This window comes from Oncorhynchus tshawytscha, linkage group LG12 (assembly GCF_018296145.1).
Source record: "Oncorhynchus tshawytscha isolate Ot180627B linkage group LG12, Otsh_v2.0, whole genome shotgun sequence".
NCBI classification, from domain to species: domain Eukaryota; kingdom Metazoa; phylum Chordata; class Actinopteri; order Salmoniformes; family Salmonidae; genus Oncorhynchus; species Oncorhynchus tshawytscha.
Window position 1 is genome coordinate 24,618,755 of NC_056440.1, and position 5,817 is coordinate 24,624,571.

General features: G+C 43.7%; 1 protein-coding gene across 1 annotated transcript in view; it reads right to left on the bottom strand.

Moving 5' to 3' along the window:
• ikbkb (inhibitor of nuclear factor kappa B kinase subunit beta) overlaps positions 1-5,817 on the bottom strand; it is a gene marked incomplete in the record, with an annotated part of 139,821 nt that overhangs the window by 115,770 nt on the left and 18,234 nt on the right.

Sequence of the window (5,817 nt, forward strand, 5' to 3'; positions counted from 1 at the left end):
CCTCCCGCTTTGAGGACAATACAGTGCCACTGACACGGCCTGCAACGGAATCATGCGGTCTCTCCTTCACTGCAGCGAAGTGAGTAAGACATTTAAACGTGTTAACCCTCGCAAGGCTGCAGGCCCAGACGGCATCCCCAGCCGCGCCCTCAGAGCATGCGCAGACCAGCTGGCCGGTGTGTTTACGGACATATTCAACCAATCCCTATACCAGTCTGCTGTTCCCACATGCTTCAAGAGGGCCACCATTGTTCCTGTTCCCAAGAAAGCTAAGGTAACTGAGCTAAACGACTACCGCCCGTAGCACTCACATCCGTCATCATGAAGTGCTTTGAGAGACTAGTCAAGGACCATATCACCTCCACCCTACCTGACACCCTTGACCCACTCAATTTGCTTACCGCCCAAATAGGTCCACAGACGATGCAATCTCAACCACACTGCACACTGCCTAACCCATCTGGACAAGAGGAATACCTATGTGAGAATGCTGTTCATCGACTACAGCTCGGCATTCAACACCATAGTACCCTCAAGCTCGTCATCAAGCTCGAGACCCTGGGTCTCGACCCCGCCCTGTGCAACTGGGTACTGGACTTCCTGACGGGCCGCCCCCAGGTGGTGAGGGTAGGCAACAACATCTCCTCCCCGCTGATCCTCAACACTGGGGCCCCACAAGGGTGCGTTCTGAGCCCCCTCCTGTACTCCCTGTTCACCCACGACTGCGTGGCCATGCACGCCTCAACTCAATCATCAAGTTTGCGGACGACACAACAGTGGTAGGCTTGATTACCAACAACGACGAGACGGCCTACAGGGAGGAGGTGAGGGCCCTCGGAGTGTGGTGTCAGGAAAATAACCTCACACTCAACGTCAACAAAACTAAGGAGATGATTGTGGACTTCAGGAAACAGCAGAGGGAACACCCCCATCCACATCGATGGAACAGTAGTGGAGAGGGTAGCAAGTTTTAAGTTCCTCGGCATACACATCACAGACAAACTGAATTGGTCCACTCACACAGACAGCATCGTGAGGAAGGCGCAGCAGCGCCTCTTCAACCTCAGGAGGCTGAAGAAATTCGGCTTGTCACCAAAAGCACTCACAAACTTCTACAGATGCACAATCGAGAGCATCCTGGCGGGCTGTATCACCGCCTGGTATGGCAACTGCACCGCCCTCAACCGTAAGGCTCTCCAGAGGGTAGTGAGGTCTGCACAACGCATCACCGGGGGCAAACTACCTGCCCTCCAGGACACCCTACACCACCCGATGCTACAGGAAGGCCATAAAGATCATCAAGGACATCAACCACCGAGCCACTGCCTGTTCACCCCGCTGTCATCAGAAGGCGAGGTCAGTACAGGTGCATCAAAGCTGGGACCGAGAGACTGAAAAACAGCTTCTATCTCAAGGCCATCAGACTGTTAAACAGCCACCACTAACATTGAGTGGCTACTGCCAACACACTGTCAATGACACTGACTCTACTCCAGCCACTTTAATCATGGGAATTGATGGGAAATTATGTAAATATATCACTAGCCACTTTAAACAATGCTACCTTATATAATGTTACTTACCTACATTGTTCATCTCATATGCATACGTTGATACTGTACTCTATATCATCGACTGCATCCTTATGTAATACATGTATCACTAGCCACTTTAACTATGCCACTTGGTTTACATACTTATCTCATATGTATATACTGTACTCGATATCATCTACTGTATCTTGCCTATGCTGCTCTGTACCATCACTCATTCATATATCCTTATGTACATATTCTTTATCCCCTTACACTGTGTATAAGACAGTAGTTTTTTTTTGGAATTGTTAGTTAGATTACTTGCTCGTTATTACTGCATTGTCGGAACTAGAAGCACAAGCATTTCGCTACACTCGCATTAACATCTGCTAACCATGTGTATGTGACAAATAAAATTTGATTTGATTTGATTTGATTTTATAAGCATGCTGAAATTCTGTGCCAATTTGTTTACTGTGAAATACCATTGTATCCGGTTAAACACAATTTTTTTCCAGAAGTTTACTAAGGATTGGTAACAGGCTGATTGGTCGGCTATTTGAGCCAGTGAAGGAGGCGTTACTATTCTTGGGTAGCAGAATGACTTCAGCTTCCTTCCAGGCCTGAGGGCACATGCTCTCTAGTAGGCTTAAATTGAAGATGTGGCAAATAGGAGTGGTAATATTGTCTGCTATTATCCTCAGTAATTTTCTATCCAGATTGTCAGACCCCGGTGGCTTGTCATTGTTGATAGACAACAATAATCTTTTCACCTCTTCCACACTGACTTTACAGAATTCAAAAGTACAATTCTTGTCTTTAATAGTTTGGTCTGATATACTTGGATATGTAGTGTCAGTGTTTGTTGCTGGCATGTCATCCTTAAGTTTGCTTATCTTGCCAATGAAAAAGTCATTAAAGTAGTTGGCAATATCAGTGGGCTTTGTGATGAATAAGCCATTTGATTCAATGAATTTGATGGACAGGACATTAAGGTGCCCCAAAGCTTTTTACTATCATTCTTTATATAATGTATCTTTGTTTCATAGTGTAGTTTCTTTTTCTTATTATTTAGTTTAGTCACATGATTTCAGACGTAATTGCATTGCCTTTTGCCTCATCCCTCTCAACCATACAATTTTTCAATTCCTCATCAATCTAAGGGGATTCAACAGTTTTTACAGTCATTTTCTTAATGGGTGCATGTTTATTAGTAACTGGAATAAGTAGCTTCATAAATGTGTCAAGCGTGGTATCTGGTTGCTCCTCATTCCACACCATAGACCAGCAAATATTCTTTACATCATCAACATATGAATCACCACAAAACATCTTGTATGACCTATTATACACCATATTAGGCCCAGCCTTTGGAAATGTGGTTTTCCTAGGCATGGCTATTATATTGTGATCACTACATCCTATGGATTTGGATACTGCTTTAAAGTAAATATCTGCAGAGTTAGTAAAGACGTGATCAATACATGTTGATGATTTAATTCCTGTGCTGTTTGTAACTACCCTGGTAGGTTGACTGACAACCTGATCCAGGTTGCAGGCACTGGTTACAGTTTGAAGTTTTTTCCTGAGTGGGCAGCTTGATGATAGACAGTAAATATTTAAATCACCCAGAAAATATACTTCTCTGTTGATATCACATACATTATCAAGCATTTTACACATATTATCCAGATACTGACTTTTAGCACTTGGTGGTCTATAGCAGCTTTCCACCAGAATGGGCTGTAGGTGAGGCAGAGGAGCCGTTAGCCATATTACTTCAACAGTATATATTTTTTTTCAGCTTTAATTTAACATTAGATCATCTCTAAGCTTTGAAGGAGTAGTGCAAGAAAGTATTATATTCAAGATACCATTGAGTTATCATCTCTCTCTCTCTCTTAATGTCAGTAATGACAATGAGCAGTGCAAGAAAGTATTCTACACAATACGTCTCTGAGTCAATTCCATGATTCACAGCTTCACAAAGCTACCTGCCAAAGTGATCCCAAATGTTCCCACCTCTAAGACAACTGAAAGCAACATCAACCATATCAGTGTATGTTCCGCAGATCACTGACACACTACCAGTGCTGTAGTACATAACAGGGTGATGACGGGATAAAACCGTGCATGCATGTACCAACACTGCTGTACCTCTCTGATCCGGAGTGAGTCTAACAGTGAGTCTAGTTGGAGGTGTTGACACACACAGCCATTTCAGATGGTTCTCCAGCTGACACTCACTGGAACACCCTGGTAAAGTGAGGCTGGGTTATACCTGGCTGTCTGTTGTTACAAGCCCCTGGACTCTCTCAGACGATGACAGCGAGCTTAGTCAGTCAAGTGGTCGCGCTTTGTAATACATGTTCCATTTTAGCTGGAGCTCTCCACACACATACGCTGTGCAGCAAGAAAGAGGAGATACTGTAATGCACTGCAACACTTGAAAAGTAGGACAACAGCAGTGTAATAACCAACCTACATTATGCTCTGTGTCTTTTCTTTTGTGCAAAGAAATGGAAAATTCACTGCTTATTGTTTCTGGCTGTTGTATATGTAAAGAGAAACGATATGGAATGACTAAGGTAAGTAAGGTGGGCATTGTTTTGTCCCTCAGAGTGAGGCAATCCAAAAAGACAACCTGTGCCAGATAAAACCAGGACATGTGGTGTGTCCCTATTTAGTGCACTACTTACATTATGACCAGTACCCATCATTTTGGAAATCTGTTCCCAAGTATTCCCACATATAATAGAGAGACACGTGATCGTAGACAAATGTAAGTAAGGTATGAAATGATTATAGTTTAGTCCAATATTATATCTGTTTGGGCTTCTTGTGGTCAATTTGCAGTTTACAAATTGTTTACAAATATTTATGTCCCGGCTCCCTGACCATCCTCTCAAGAAAAAAAATGGAATCTAGTTCCTGATGCCATTTGGGATGCAACCTACGACTCTCTCTCCCACCCTGAAACCTTTCCACCATGGTGAGGGTGACGTGTGGTGTGGAAACCGGAATGCACGACCCTCCCCTGCAGGAATCTTCACTTCGTCTCCTCTCTAATCCCGGCCCCCTCTCCGCCCTCACTGCCATGCTCTGCACAGCGCCAGGCGTGTGACACGCATATGACAGCTCTAAATCCTCTCCAAACAGCGAATCAACCCACTGAAGCTGCACAGAGCTGCCTCCAACAATGGGGTCGGAACAGAGTCAATAGGCAACAGCCTTAGCGATGATTGAATATGCTGTTTGATGAGTTCTCAGGTTAATGAAACAACAGGGAGCCCTGACTTTAACTGTGATAATTGCTGAAATAAAATAAATACAATCTGATGCTACAATAAGTTTAGCCGGAAATCAAGTGCGTTATAGAGCAGTTCACACAATGCAGACAATTGCCTTTCAAAGGTACATTTCGCAGCATTTGTGGAGATTGTATTCATAGTAAACACAGGGAATTTCGGTTCAAGCGTAAATTACATTTAAAAGGTGCATATAGTCGGCTGTCCAGTGGATTGAATCCCAGCCTTGTTGTTGTTAATGTGCTGCTCCGATGTCATTAGGCTCATCATTATCCTTAAACGAGACTGAACTGGTGTCATTCATCACATATTCCAGGCCAGCAGGTCTTCATGCCAACAGACCAGACATGCTAGCAGATAACCCAGACAACGATTCACTTCATCTACTGTGTGTGTGCGAGTGCGTATGTGTGTGTGTGTGTGCGTGTGTGCGTGCTTGCATGCGTGAGGGTGTGTCATGCAGAGCACATAGAATTCAGGTAGTTACCTCAGCTTTCCTTCTGATACCCTTTCTAAAGACTATTAGATATGGTACAGGTCCATTCAACAGAGTTTCTTTGAAAGCCTAAAACTTTTAGTAGGATTTGTATTGTTTTCTATGTATTTCCATATGAGTGGTAAGGCTGTGGTGAAAGATGGCAGAGGTGGAAAACAGGCAGTTCTCAATCCTCTTGATGTGCTGGGATTGGCACACATACGCACACACAGAAAAAAAGTCAGACTTGTTTCCATTGTGGTCCTCTATTGGCAAGTGGCTGCATGGGCACTCTGTGCCATACATTCAATCATACACAATGTGCACATATTTAGATGTATACAAAAAAGCTCATATGAGCATCTAATAAATCACACCATTAGTGGCTTTACACTTGGCTAGGACGTTATCTCAAGATTAACCAAGCCTTGCAGGAGTGTTTAGAAATCGTTATGTTTGGAGGAAAAAGGGGGAGGCTTGCAAGCTGAAGAACACCATC